The 15,465-nt window shown below is 43.4% G+C and overlaps 2 protein-coding genes across 2 annotated transcripts in view; both read left to right on the top strand.

Annotated features, from left to right (window-relative positions):
• The window catches only part of PPEF1 (protein phosphatase with EF-hand domain 1), a gene marked incomplete at its 5' end in the record, with an annotated part of 153,545 nt that overhangs the window by 15,000 nt on the left and 123,080 nt on the right, over positions 1–15,465 (top strand).
• LOC308609225 (uncharacterized protein) overlaps positions 1–15,465 on the top strand; it is a 39,213-nt gene that overhangs the window by 16,948 nt on the left and 6,800 nt on the right. The window lies entirely within an intron of this gene.

Below are 15,465 nucleotides of genomic sequence, written 5' to 3'. Positions count from 1 at the left end.
AGCTATCTATTCTACATTTGGTAGTGTATATATGTCCATGCCACTCTCTCCCTTCGTCCCAGCTTACCCTTCCCCCTCCCTATGTCCTCAAGTCCATTCTCTACATCTACATCTTTATTCCTGTCCTGCCCCTAGGTTCTTCAGAACCACTTTTTTTTTCCTTCTAGATTCCATATATATGTGTTAGCATACAGTATTTGTTTTTCTCTTTCTGACATACTTCACTCTGTATGACAGACTCTAGGTCCATCCACCTCACTACAAATAACTCACTTTCGTTTCTTCTTATGGCTGAGTAATATTCCATTGTATATATGTGCCACATCTTCTTTATCCATTCATCTGTTGATGGACACTTAGGTTGCTTCCATGTCCTGGCTATTGTAAATAGAGCTGCAATGAACATTGAAAAATATGGAACGCTTCACGAATTTGTGTGTCATCCTTGCGCAGGGGCCATGCTAATCTTCTCTGTATCGTTCCAATTTTAGTATATGTGCTGCTGAAGCAAGCACTCTCACTGTGCTTTTGATTTTAATTTCTGCTTCCTTGAATCCAGTCTGGGGGAATTGGAGGGGAAAAAATGGTCAACTTACTGCCAGCGTGGTGGTACTTCAAACTGTGATCTTCCTCAGTATGCCTTCTGCTATTTACTTTCTAGAGTCCTTGTGTTACTTATTTATTGCTGTATAACAAATTACAAAAACTTAGAGGCTTAAAACACTCATTTGTGATCTCACAGCTTCTGTGGGTCATGAATCTGGACAAAGCTTACATGGGCCCTCTACTTCAGGATCTCTCACAAGCTGCTGCAATCAAGGCGTTGGCTGGGCTGCACTCATCTTCAGGCTTAATTGGGGAAGGATCTGCTTCCAAGCTCACGTGGTTGTTGGCAAGATTCAGTTCCTTGAGGTCTGTCTGAGGGCCTCAGTTCCTTGCTGGCTTTTGGCCAGAGACTTCCCTCAGTCCTGTGTCATGTGGGCCTCTCCAGCACGGCAGCTTACTTCATCAAAAGCACACGAGTTGTGAAGGTAATAGAGAGAGTCTGCTAGCAAGGCAGAAAGTCACAGTCTTTCATAACTTAGTCACGGAAGTGACAGGCCAACACATTTGCCATATTCTGTTGATTAGAAGGCAGTCACTAGGTCAAGCCTTATACTGAAAGGGAGGAGATTACACAAAGGCATGAACACCAGGAGACAGGGATCATTAGGAGCCATCTTGGAATTTGCCAGTCTTCAAATAGCTGGTCCATGGATTCTGCCCAGATTTTGGGGTTTTTTAAAAAATAAATTTATTTATTTTTGGCCGTGTTGGGTTTTCATTGCTGTGCGCGGGCTTTCTCTAGTTGCGGTGAGCGGGGGCTACTCTTTGTTGTGGTGCGCGGGCTTCTCATTGCTGTGGCTTCTCTTGTTGCAGGCACACGGGCTTCAGTAGTTGCGGCTTGAGGGCTGTAGAACGCAGGCTCAGTAGTTGTGGTGCACCGGCTTAGTTGCTCCGTGGCATGTGGGATATTCCCGGACCAGGGTTCGAACCCTTGTTCCCTGCATTGGCAGGCGGATTCTTAACCACTGCGCCACCAGGGAAGCCCTCTGTCCAGGTTTTATAGCTTCATTCCATGGGAGAGACAGGGTAGAGTGGGTAGAGTGTCCTTATTCCCTCTTACTCTCTCTGAAGCTTTTTCATTTGATTTATGAACATTCAAGGTTAATGTAAGGAGTTTTTTTGTTTGTTTTGTTTTGCTTTGTTTTAAACTCAAGCCATCTAGGACATAGCTAGGGTTAGATTATCAGTGGTCAAAATTTAAATTCTGGGATCTACTAATCTTGTATTTATTAAGTCACAACCATGGAAAGCTCAACTTTTGTACCCAAGATGGAGCCTTTCAATGATGAATTCATAAGCTTCAGCACAGGACAGCTATTTCAGCCTGTCATTGTGGCTGCTGACCAGGTGACCCCAATAGACAGATCTGCCCAGCCCTGGCCTTTATGAATTTCTTTCACCTGATAGTGACTTATAACCCACCTTTGATTTATTTTAATAACTTTCTAATGACTTGCCAAATATGGCCTCTCTTTTCTCCTACTTAATGTGGTTTTTCAGTACCCAGAACTCATCCCTGGAAATATGGATACTTGGATATTGATATATGGATATGGATATTGATCCTTTCTCTTTATGAAAATGTATTAGTATTCCTTCCCTCTCTTCAAAAGGAAGCAGGCTCTTTAAATAAGATTCTTCAAATGTTTTTGATCATGGACTTGTCGCAGTGAAAGCTTTTCCAGAATGGACCTCTGATACAGTTATATTTATTTATTTACAACTAATACTATTGAACTCATATTTTGTTTACATTACCAAACATAAATGAAAATAGAAAATTCAGAAAGAATAAGAAAATATGAGTTCTAATATTTTGCTTTCTGTTGTCCAACATACCTGTGTATTTTCTGTGGGGCAGGTACCTCAGTTTGGAGACTGCTAGGTGCTAGAAAGCTGGGTCCCCTGTTTCTTGTTTGTACGAAATAGGCTTCATTCAGCCTCTTTGACCTTCCTGGAGTTCCAAAGGGCAGATTCAAACAGTTGCTAATCAGGGAAGGGAGGGAATGTAGAAACAGGGAAGGAGCAGTCAAGAAACAACAGTGCAGCAGGGTCGTGGTTCCTCCTCAAGTAGTACACTAATAATACCTTTGAGTTCTTCTGCAGGGAACTAAGGCCCCCACCCAGGTGGAGGATGGTAACTTCAGGCTGAGCAAAAGCTCCCAGGAACTCTGCCCTGTTACCTTACCACCAACCAATCAGAATAAAATCTGAACACATTGGAAGATAAGGAAGACTCTGACCACCCTCCCCAAATGATTCTCCCTTTAAAAACTTTCATGGTTGAACAGAATCTTCAGAGTTGGTTTTTGGACACTAGTCCACCTTCTCCCCAGGTTGCCGGCCTCCTGAATAAAGCAGGCTTTCCTTTCCAACCAACACTCGTCTCTCGAGTATTGGCTTTCAAGCAGGCAGCTGAACCTGAGTTTGTTAACAGCCCCAGCACCAGAGGGCTAGCTGAGAGTTGTCAGAGCTGGGAGGCCAGCCCCATCTGAGCTCCCCACTTTGGTGCTATCAGGTATTAAGGTATCAGGGGCCATGAGTGGGTAGACACCTTAAGTACTCAGCACCAAATTGATCTGCACACATCATTTCTTTTCTCAGTCTATTCCCAAGTCCAGCTGCTTTGCCTAGATTCTAGCATATTCCCGGGGGTGTGTCATGACCAATTATAGGAGCTGCCCATTAGAATGACTTTTCCTTGGTAGAAATTGGAACTTTGGCCAGCTTCAGGAAGCTTGTGAAATAGTAGAGGTTTGCCTGCAATGCCCAGTTTCTTCCTCGTGAGGAAACCAGTCTTCTCTGTTCCTCTCTTTCTATAGCTTGCTACTACCATAGACTAACTGAGCATCCTGGTTTGGGTTCCCTCAGAAGCTGACCCTGAGACAAGCATTTGAGACCAGGTTTATTTGGAAGGTGAAGGCAAACCCAGTAGGGGAGTGGGGAAGTGAGAAAGGAAGGAGAGACCACCAAGACAGCCAAGAAAGAGTAAGTCCAGCCTGCAGAGGTGGAGAGGCCACCATTTTTCAATCACAGCAGTTGGACAGTTTTCTCTATCTGCTTATCAGTCTAATTGCAGCATTATAATTAGGGACTCACTTCATTCTGATTTTTGTTTCACCTCTCCCATTTCACATCCTTGTTAAGTACGTATGTTCCAGAACACTCTCTTTTCTCCCTCACCACTTTTCTTCTGGTTAACTCCTAACTTCTGGCTGTGAAATCATCAGGTCTCAGGGCATCACTTCTTCTAGAAAGCCTTGCTTCATCGCCCTTTCTGGGGTAGGGCTCTTTCTCTGTGCCTCATACCTGTCCTATTGGAGACTTTGTCATACTGTATTGCTTTCATTTATTCATGTAATAAATATCAATTATGCGCCTGGCACTGTTTTAGATTCCTGGAGCTTATATTCCAGTAGGGGAGTTACTTTTTATTTGTAATTTTATTTTGATTTCTTATTTACGTATGTGTTTACCTCACCTAATCATATCCATTTTGTTCACCATTTATGTCCTTGCTTCTCAGCACAGTGCCTGCCACATAGAGGGAGCTCAATAAAAAGGTGTTGAATTGAGTAGAAGGACCCAGTGCATCTTAGTTCAGGATGATTTGATATTTCTATGGCCTTTTCCAAGGGGGAAATTGAACTCTCACCTTTCCTATTGGCTGTTTTCATACGATGATGTGCCCATTGACAGATAAATTGACCCAACTTGCCTGTTGGGGGTATAAATCTGTTACTGAGTGAGTTAATGGTATTTTGCCCATCATTTTTTCTTTTTTCAGGCTGGGAGAACATAGCCCTGCCTAGCTGGAGGAAAGTCAGAGAGCATCTGCAAAGAGGCTGGAAGCTTCATTTTGCAGACACACAAGGTGCTGACTGAAGCAGTATAGTGTAACGATCATAAGTAGAGGTTCTGGAGTCAAAGTGCCCGAGTTCAAATCCCAACTCTGCCTTGCTTGCTGTTTGACTTTGGGCTATAGTTCCTAATGCGTAATTAGGGATAATAATGGTATATATATACCTCATAGGATGGTGTGTGAATTAAATAAGATTAACACCTTTAAAATTAACAAGTGACTAGAATATGGTAAGTGCTCAATAAATGTTATTATCATTATTGTGATTTGTTCCCATACAACATTGCTGGTTCATTTAACAATTGGAAGCTGGCTATAGGACTCTTTGTGGTGCTCAAAGTAACATTTTAGTGTTCTTCATACAGTGGAAAAGTATGATGAAGTTCTTCATTTTAAGCAAATTCTAAATTTTAGCCAAATCACATAAAGGTCACAGCCAATGCAATTCATGGTCCAGAGACTGGCTGTTAAAATAACCACCTAAATCATGAGTTCTTTCCGTGATTAAACAAATATTTAGTGAGTACTGTAGGGGCAGAAAAATTTTCCCTTCTTCCCTTCTAGGTTCTTTGGCTCGTCTAATAGTTAAATTGATATAAGACAGATTAACAGGAGAAAAACAAATTAATTATGTACACACGGGAATCCCATAAAGATATGAAGACTCAAAAGGTAGCCAGATAATTGGAGCTTATATAACGTCCTGAGCTAAGGAAAAGGGTGGGGGTCTGGGGATACAAAGAAAAGGAAAGCCATTCGCAGGAAGGCAGAGGAGAGGTTTGGAAAACAGAGGTTGCCCTGTAATGCAGATAAGTTTGTTAGGTAAAAAGGTGTCTCTGGTAATAGTTCTCTTCCTGGTACAGGGCCCCTTTCCAATGTAAATTTAGGCAGTTGAGGGGGAGGTAAAGAACTTTTCCTGAATCTGTTGGGTTTTTGATTGCCTTTAGCTCAAAATAATTCTCATGCCAAAGTGGCATATTTTGGGTGGCAAAACCTGCTCCCCTTCAGTACCTCTTATGCGTTTGGAGCTGGAGATGCCAAGAGGAATGAAATGGATCCTTTTCCTTCAGGATTTCACATGTAAAAGGACAAATTACAGCACACTTTGGAAAGTTCTATAATTGGACACACACATGGCTTTGAGAGCCAGAAGACAGAATGACTAAGTCCCCTTTGGCGATTCAGGAAAGGCTTCACGCAGAGGAGGTGACATTTGAACAACTGTATCTAGACATAGCCATCATTTAATCACGTGGATTGAATAGGCATTTGGCTGGAAACCCAGCCATATAGTGACATTGTCCACTATTTTGGGGGAGCCTGGGTAATTATATTCTCATTTACAGTGTGTATGGCAGCCTCACATCAGGTTCTAGTCTTGGAGTCCCTGCCATGGAAACCTGTACGTTTGTATTACGTCGTAATGAGGCCCTCTGATAATATTTAATATGCTAATAGGAGTACAGAAGCCCAGAACTGCCTTTCCAGTTATTTATTTTTATTTATTTTTATTTTTTATTTTTCTAATTAGTTTCTGCTTTATAACAAAGTGAATCAGTCATACATATACATCTGTTCCCACATCCCTTCCCTCATGCATCTCCCTCCCTCCCACCCTCCCCATCCCACCCCTCCAGGCGGTCACAAAGCACCGAGCTGATCTCCCTGTGCTCTGCGGCTGCTTCCCACTATCTATCTACCTTACGTTTGGTAGTGTATATATGTCCATGCCTCTCTTTCGCTTTGTCACAGCTTACCCTTCCCCCTCCCCATATCCTCAAGTCCATTCTCAAGTAGGTCTGTGTCTTTATTCCCGTTTTGCCCCTAGGTTCTTCATGACATTTTTTTTTTTTAATTCCGTATATATGTATTAGCATACGGTATTTGTCTTTCTCTTTCTGACTAACTTCACTCTGTATGACAGACTCTAGGTCTATCCACCTCATTACAAACAGCTCAGTTTCGTTTCTTTTTATGGCTGAGTAATATTCCATTGTATATATGTGCCACATCTTCTTTATCCATTCATCCGATGATGGACACTTAGGTTGTTTCCAGCTCCGGGCTATTGTGAATAGAGCTGCAATGAACATTTTGGTACATGTCTCTTTTTGAATTATGGTTTTCTCAGGGTATATGCCCAGTAGTGGGATTGCTGGGTCATATGGTAGTTCTATTTGTAGTTTTTTAAGGAACCTCCATACCGTTCTCCATAGTGGCTGTACCAATTCACATTCCCACCAGCAGTGCAAGAGTGTTCCCTTTTCTCCACACCCTCTCCAGCATTTATTGTTTCTAGATTTCTTGATGATGGCCATTCTGACTGGTGTGAGATGATATCTCATTGTAGTTTTGATTTGCATTTCTCTAATGATTAATGATGTTGAGCATTCTTTCATGTGTTTGTTGGCAGTCTGTATATCTTCTTTGGAGAAATGCCTATTTAAGTCTTCTGCCCATTTTTGGATTGGGTTGTTTGTTTTTTTGCTATTGAGCTGCATGAGCTGTTTATAAATTTTGGAGATTAATCCTTTGTCAGTTGCTTCATTTGCAAATATTTTCTCCCATTCTGAGGGTTGTCTTTTGGTCTTCTTTATGGTTTCCTTTGCTGTGCAAAAGCTTTGAAGTTTCATTAGGTCCCATTTGTTTATCTTTGTTTTTATTTCCATTTCTCTAGGAGGTGGGTCCAAAAGGATCTTGCTGTGATTTATGTCATAGAGTGTTCTACCTATGTTTTCCTCTAAGAGTTTGATAGTTTCTGGCCTTACATTTAAGTCTTTAATCCATTTTGAGCTTATTTTTGTGTATGGTGCTAGGGAATGATCTAATCTCAAACTTTTACATGTCCCTGTCCAGTTTTCCCAGCACCACTTATTGAAGAGGCTGTCCTTTCTCCACTGTACATTCCTGGCTCCTTTATCAAAGATAAGTTGGCCATATGTGCGTGGGTTTATCTCTGGGCTTTCTATCCTGATCCACTGATCTATCTTTCTGTTTTTATGCCAGTACCAGACTGTCTTAATTACTGTAGCTTTGTAGTATAGTCTGAAGTCAGGGAGCCTGATTCCTCCAGCTCCGTTTTTCGTTCTCAAGATTGCTTTAGCTATTCGGGGCCTTTTGTTTTTCCAAACAAATTGTGAAATTTTTTGTTCTAGTTCTGTGAAAAATGCCATTGGTAGTTTGATAGGGATTGCATTGAATCTGTAGATTGCTTTGGGTAGTAGAGTCATTTTCACAATATTGATTCTTCCAATCCAGGAACATGGTATATCTCTCCATCTATTTGTATCATCTTTAATTTCTTTCATCAGTGTCTTATAATTTTCTGCATACAGGTCTTTTGTCTCCTTAGGTAGGTTTATTCCTAGATATTTTATTCTTTTTGTTGCGATGGTAAATGGGAGTGTTTTCTGGATTTCATTTTCAGATTTTTCATCATTAGTGTACAGGAATGCCAGAGATTTCTGTACATTAATTTTATATCCTGCTACTTTACCAAATTCATTGATTAGCTCTAGTAGTTTTTCGGTAGCATCTTTAGGATTCTCTATGTATAGTATCATGTCATCTGCAAACAGTGACAGCTTTACTTCTTCTTTTCCAATTTGGATTCCTTTTATTTCCTTTTCTTCTCTGATTGCTGTGGCTAAAACTTCCAAAACTATGTTGAATAAGAGTGGTGAGAGTGGGCAGCCTTGTCTGTTCCTGATCTTAGTGGAAATGGTTTCAGTTTTTCACCATTGAGGACAATGTTGGCTGTGGGTTTGTCATATATGGCCTTTATTATGTTGAGGAAAGATCCCTCTATACCTACTTTCTGCAGGGTTTTTATCATAAATGGGTGTTGAATTTTGTCGAAAGCTTTCTCTGCATCTATTGAGATGATCATATGGTTTTTCTCCTTCAACTTGTTAATATGGTGTATTACATTGATTGATTTGCATATATTGAAGAATCCTTGCATTCCTGGGATAAACCCCACTTGATCATGGTGTATGATCCTTTTAATGTGCTGTTGGATTCTGTTTGCTAGTATTTTGTTGAGGATTTTTGCATCTATGTTCATCAGTGATATTGGCCTGTAGTTTTCTTTCTTTGTGACATCCTTGCCTGGTTTTGGTATCAAGGTGATGTCGGCCTCCTAGAATGAGTTTGGGAGTGTTCCTCCCTCTGCTATATTTTGGAAGAGTTTGAGAAGGATAGGTGTTAGCTCTTCTCTAAATGTTTGATAGAATTCACCTGTGAAGCCATCTGGTCCTGGGCTTTTGTTTGTTGGAAGATTTTTTTATCACAGTTTCAATTTCAGTGCTTGTGATTGGTCTGTTCATATTTTCTATTTCTTCCTGATTCAGTCTTGGCAGGTTGTGCGTTTCTAAGAATTTGTCCATTTCTTCCAGGTTGTCCATTTTATTGGAATAGAGTTGCTTATAGTAATCTCTCATGATCTTTTGTATTTCTGCAGTGTCAGTTGTTACTTCTCCTTTTTCATTTCTAATTCTATTGATTTGAGTCTTCTCCCTTTTTTTCTTGATGAGTCTGGCTAATGGTTTGTCAATTTTGTTTATCTTCTCAAAGAACCAGCTTTTAGTTTGGTTGATCTTTGCTATCGTTTCCTTCATTTCTTTTTCATTTATTTCTGATCTGATCTTTATGATTTCTTTCCTTCTGCTAGCTTTGGGGTTTTTTTGTTCTTCTTTCTCTAATTGCTTTAGGTGCAGGGTCAGGTTGTTTACTCGAAATGCTTCCTGTTTCTTAAGGTGGGATTGTATTGCTATAAACTTCCCCCTTAGAACTGCTTTTGCTGCGTCCCATAGGTTTTGGGTCGTCGTGTCTCCATTGTCATTTGTTTCTAGGTATTTTTTAATTTCCTCTTTGATTTCTTCAGTGATCACTTCGTTATTGAGTAGTGTATTGTTTAGCCTCCATGTGTTTGTATTTTTTACACATCTTTTCCTGTAATTGATGTCTAGTCTCATAGCATTGTGGTCGGAGAAGATGCTTGATACAATTTCAATTTTCTTAAATTTACCGAGGCTTGATTTCTGACCCAAGATATGATCTATCCTGGAGAATGTTCCATGAGCACTTGAGAAAAATGTGTATTCTGTTGTTTTTGGATGGAATGTCCTATAAATATCAACTAAGTCCATCTCGTTTAATGTATCATTTAAAGCTTGTGTTTCCTTATTTATTTTCATTTTGGATGATCTGTCCATTGGTGAAAGTGGGGTGTTAAAGTCCCCTACTATGATTGTGTTACTGTCGATTTCCCCTTTTATGGCTGTTAGTATTTGCCTTATGTATTGAGGTGCTCCTATGTTGGGTGCATAAATATTTACAATTGTTATATCTTCTTCTTGGATTGATCCCTTTATCGTTATGTAGTGTCCTTCCTTGTCTCTTCTAATAGTCTTTATTTTAAAGTCTATTTTGTCTGATATAAGAATTGCTACTCCAGCTTTCTTTTGATTTCCATTTGCATGGAATATCTTTTTCCATCCCTTTACTTTCAATCTGTATGTGTCTCTAGGTCTGAAGTGGGTCTCTTGTAGACAGCATATATATGGGTCTTGTTTTTGTATCCATTCAGCCACTCTGTGTCTTTTGGTGGGAGCATTTAGTCCATTTACATTTAAGGTAATTATTGATATGTATGTTCCTATTCCCATTTCCTTAATTGCTTTGGGTTCGTTATTGTAGGTATATTCCTTCTGTTGTGTTTCTTGCCTAGAGAAGTTCCTTTAGCATTTGTTGTAAAGCTGGTTTGGTGGTGCTGAACTCTCTCAGCTTTTGCTTGTCTGTAAAGGTTTTAATTTCTCCATCCAATCTGAATGAGATCCTTGCTGGGTAGAGTAATCTTGGTTGCAGGTTTCTCTCCTTCATCACTTTAATTATGTCCTGCCACTCCCTTCTGGCTTGTAGAGTTTCTGCTGAGAGATCAGCTGTTAACCTGATGGGGATTCCCTTGTGTGTTATTTGTTGTTTTTGCCTTGCTGCTTTTAGTATGATTTCTTTGTGTTTAATTTTTGACAGTTTGATTAATATGTGTCTTGGTGTATTTCTCCTTGGATTTATTCTGTATGGGACTCTCTGTGCCTCCTGGACTTGATTAACTATTTCCTTTCCCATATTGGGGAAGTTTTCAACTATAATCTCTTCAAATATTTTCTCAGTCCCTTTCTTTTTCTCTTCTTCTTCTGGAACCCCTATAATTCGAATGTTGGTGCGTTTAATGTTGTCCCAGAGGTCTCTGAGACTGTCCTCTGTTCTTTTCATTCTTTTTTCTTTATTTTGCTCTGCATCAGTTATTTCCACTATTTTATCTTCCACCTCACTTATCCGTTCTTCTGCCTCAGTTATTCTGCTATTGATCCCATCTAGAGTATTTTTCATTTCATGTATTGTGTTTTTAATCGATGCTTGATTCATCTTTAGTTCTTCTAGGTCCTTGTTAACTGTTTCTTGCATTTTGTCTATTCTATTTCCAAGATTATGGATCTTGGAAATAGAATCTTGGATCAGCTTTACTATCAATATTCTGAATTCTTTTTCAGGTAGACTGCCTATTGCCTCTTCATTTGTTAGGTCTGGTAGGTGTTTATCTTGCTCCTTCACCTGCTGTGTGTTTTTCTGCCTTCTCATTTTGCTTACGTTACTGTGTTTGGGGTCTCCTTTTTGCCGGCTGCAGATTCGTAGTTCCCGTTGTTTTTGGTGTCTGACCCCAGTGGCTAAGGTTGTTTCAGTAGGTTGTGTAGGCTTCCTGGTGGGGGGGACTAATTCCTGTGCTCTGGTGGTTGAGGCTCGATCTTGTCTTTCTGGTGGACAGGTCCACATCTGGTGGTGTGTTTTGGGGTGCCTATGGCCTTATTATGTTTTTAGGTAGCCTCTCTGCTAATGGGTGGGGTTGTGTTCCTGCCTTGCTAGTTGCTTGGCATAGGGTGACCCGCACTGTAGCTTGCTGGTCGTTGACTGAAGCTGGGTGCTGGTGTTGGGATGGAGATCTCTGGGAGATTTTCGCTGGTTGATATTATGTGGAGCTGGGAGGTCTCTTGTGGACCCGTGTCCTGAAGTTGGCTCTCCCACTTCAGAGGCACAGCACTGGCTCCTGGCTGCAGCACCAAGAGCCTTTCATCTACTCGGCTCAGAATAACAGGGAGAAAAAGTAGAAAGAAAGAATTAGTAGAAGAAAGAAAGAGAGAGGGAAAGAAAGGAAGAAGGGAAGAAAGGAAGGAAGGAAGGAAGAAAGAAAGGAGGGAGGGAGGGAGGAAGGATGGAAAGAAAGAAGGAAAGAAAGGAGGGAGGGAGGGAGGAAGGAAAGGAAGAAAGACAGGAGGGAGGGAGGAAGGAAAGAAAAAGAAAGTGGAAAGAAGGGTGGGAGGGAGGAAAGAAAAAGAAAGAAGGAAAGGAGGAGCGGAGGGAGGGAGGGAGGAAGGGAGAGTAGGAAAAAAAGAAAGAGCAGGTAAAGTAAAATAGAATAAAGTATGAAATATAGTAGCGTTATTAAAATTAGAAAGTAATTATTGAAAAAAAAAAAAAAACCGGACCGATAGAACCCTGGGACATATGGTGGAAGCAAAGCTATACAGAGAGAATCTTACACAGAAGATTACACATACACATTCACAAAAAGAGAGCAGGGGGAAAAATCAAAAATCTTGCTCTCCAAGTCCACCTCCTCAATTTGGGATAATTCGTTGTAAAAAGAGGAAAAGGGCGAGAAGTCTGAAATCTTGCTCTCTAAGTCCACCTCCTTAATTTGGAATAATTCGTTGTAAAAAGAGGAAAAGGGGGGAAGGTCTTAAATTTTGTCCTCAAAGTCCACTTCCTCAATTTGGGATGATTCGCTGTCCATTCATGCACTCCACAGACGCAGGGCACATCAAATGGACCGTGGAGCTTTAATCCGCTGCCTCCGAGGCTGCACAGAGAGATTTCCCTGTCTCTGCTCTCACAGCTCCCGGGTCTCAGCCTTGGACCTGGCCCCGCCTCTGCGCGTAGGTCGCCGGAGGGCGTCCGTTCTTCGCTCAGACAGGACGGGTTTAAAGGAGCCGCTGATTCGGGGGCTCTGGCTCACTCAGGCAGAGGGGAGGGAGGGGCGCGCAGTGTGGGGCGGGCCTGCGGCGGCAGAGGCCGGCGTGACGTTGCAGCAGCCCGTGGCGCTCCGTGCGCTTTCCCGGGAAAGCCGTCCCCGGGTCTCGGGACCCCAGCAGTGGCGGGGTGCACAGGCCCCCCGGAAGGCGGGGCGGACAGTGACCCGCGCTCGCACACAGGCCCCGCGGCGGCGGCCCGCGGCGGCGGCGGCGGCGGGCCGCGGCGGCGGGCCGCGGCGGCAGCGGTGGCGGGCCGCGGCGGGCGGCGGTGGCGGCGGCGGCCCACGCCCGTCTCCGAGGTCCGTGCCTTACCCGCGGCGAGTGCCTGTCTCCGGCGCTTCCCCAAGCAGCCCTCTTAATGCCCTCTCCTCGCGCACCAGGAAACAAAAGGGAAAAAAGTCTCTTGCCTCTTCAGCAGCTCCAGACCCTTTCCCCGGACTCCCTCCGGGCTAGCCGTGGTGCACTAACCCCTTCAGGCTCTCTTCCTGCCGCCAGCCCCAGTCCTCTCCCTGCGCTCCGACTGAAAGCCGATACCCGAGCCTCAGCTCCCAGCCCCGCCCGCCACGGCGGCCGAGCAGACAAGCCTCTCGGGCTGGTGTGTGCCTGAGGGCACCGGTCCTCTGTGCCAGAATCTCTCCGCTTTGCCCTCCGCACCCCTGTTGCTGTGCTCTCCTCCGCTACTCCGAAGCTTTCCCCCTCCGCCACCTGCAGTCTCCGCCCGCGAAGGGGCTTGTAGTGTGTAGAAACCTTCCCCCCTTCACGGCTCCCTCCCACTGGTGCAGGTCCCGTCCCTATCCTATTGTCTCTGTTTATTCTTTTTTTCTTTTGCCCTACCCAGGTATGTGGGGAGCTTCTTGCCTTTTGGGGGGTCTGAGGTCTTCTGTCAGCGTTCAGTAGGTGTTCTGTAGGAGTTGTTCCACGTGTAGATGAATTTCTGATGTATCTGTGGGGAGGAAGGTGATCTCCGCGTCTTACTCTTCCGCCATCTTCCTCCGGGCCCCCCTCCAGTTATTTTTAAAGTGACTCCATTAGATTAAGTAGTAAGCTAGGTAACCACTTTACTGGATCTCCTGTGGTTCTCAATTGCAGAAAGGAATTGACTAAAGACCAGCTTGGATGGGGTTATGAAATGATTATGGCTGGAGACCTTTAAATCCTAGCTCACGATGCCTGAGGCCAGTAAGCTCAAAAATACATCTGCTGTGTAACCAGTTAGGAAGAGTTTGGGAGGAGTATTGCTGTTGGTGCAGCTGCAGTCAGCATGAGACTCTAGGAACAAGATCACTCACCTCTGGATTGCCTCAAAGGACAGCAGAACTGAGGCTGGTGACATCCAGTACTGACACTGGCACTTCAGTTTTTCAGTCGTGTCTTCCTCGTCTTCCTTCTCAAACTCAGCAAAATCACAGGTCAACTTTCCTTTTCCGTTTTGCTGATGATGGGAGGTGAATCTCCCTCTCACAGATATATTTTTTACCGAGCAAGGGCTCGTGTGCCTGTGGCGCAGAAAGCCAAACTCTGACAGCGGGTGTTTGTAGCAAAGTAAGGGTTTATTGCAGGGCGCCACGCAAGGAGAACGGGCAGTTTATGCTCAAAAGACCCGGACTCCCTGATGGCTTTCAGGCAAGGGTTTTTAAAGACAGTGTTAGGGGAGAGGGTCATAGGATGCATGATCAGCTTGTGGAGCTTCCTCTGATTGGTCGGTGGTGAGGTAGCAGGGTGGTGTTTCGGGAATCTCAACCTTCTGATTCCAGCCAGTGTGGGGTCTACATACTTGTGGTCGGCATGGAGTCGCCATCCTCCACTGGGTGAGGGGTCTTAGTTTCTGCAGAACAACTCAGAGATATGCATCAGATGATCTGTATCCCTTCAGGAGGAGCTAGGAGTCCTGTGACTGTTGTCCTCATCATTAACTGCTTGCGGTCTGCTCTTTGGAACTCAGAGAAGCCTAGAAGACTAAAGCCTTTCTCTACAAACAAGAAACAGGGGACATGGAGGGGCTTTTGTACCTGGGAGGGCCCCTGCAGGGTCCTGCTCAGTTTCAATCCTCCCTTTTCTTTGGTACTCCTCAACTTGAGAGGAACAGGTGTGGGGCAAGAAAGGGAATAAAGTTTGGGATAGAGAGTTTAATCATAAACTCCACAGAGGAGCTCAGTGTTAGGGGGACTCCATTTCACGTTCTTCAACAAGCAGCTAATTGAATAACTGGAAGAATAAAAATGTCATAGAAATGAATTTGCAGTATGGCACCCAAAGGCTACTGTCTTAAACCCATGCCTTTTCAAATCCTAAGGAGTAACGTTTAGTGTTCCCACTTCCTCTTCTTAATCGTGCCCAGGTTACTATAATGTTTCCTAAAAATTATCCTCAGTTGACCTAAAGAGTCAGCTACTAAGTGCTTTTCTACCGTTATTTACCAAAATTTATTCTGTATTTTGTACTGATCAGATTGTTTATGCAAACAGTGGCCTGGTCCCGTTGGAAGAAGTCATGTGACCACAGCGCATTACTTGAGTGCAGCCCTTTATCTCTTCACTGGGAACAGGGCAGGGTTGGGGCAGACAGCTGCAGCTCACGGGCCAGCCCAGCCTCTCCTAGATCTGCGGCTCTGGGCTCACCTTCCAGGCTGAAAGGCAAAGTCTGTTCGAGTTATTTCTTGTGTGTATGCATGTGTATTTGTTTTTTTTAAATTAATTAATTTATTTGTTTATTTTTGGCTGCATTGGGTCTTCGTTGCTGCCCGTGGGCTTTTTCTAGTTGTGGCGAGCAGGGACTACTCTTCGTTGCAGTCCGCGGGCTTCTCATTGCGGTGGCTTCTCTTATTGCAGAGCACGGGCTCTAGGCGCACAGGCTTCAGTAGTTGTGGCAGGCGGGCTTCAGTAGTTGTGGCACATGGGCTCAGTAGTT

This window comes from Mesoplodon bidens (genome assembly GCF_964165515.1).
Source record: "Mesoplodon bidens genome assembly, chromosome: X".
NCBI lineage: Eukaryota > Metazoa > Chordata > Mammalia > Artiodactyla > Ziphiidae > Mesoplodon > Mesoplodon bidens.
This window is presented reverse-complemented; position numbering and strand designations above follow the sequence as displayed.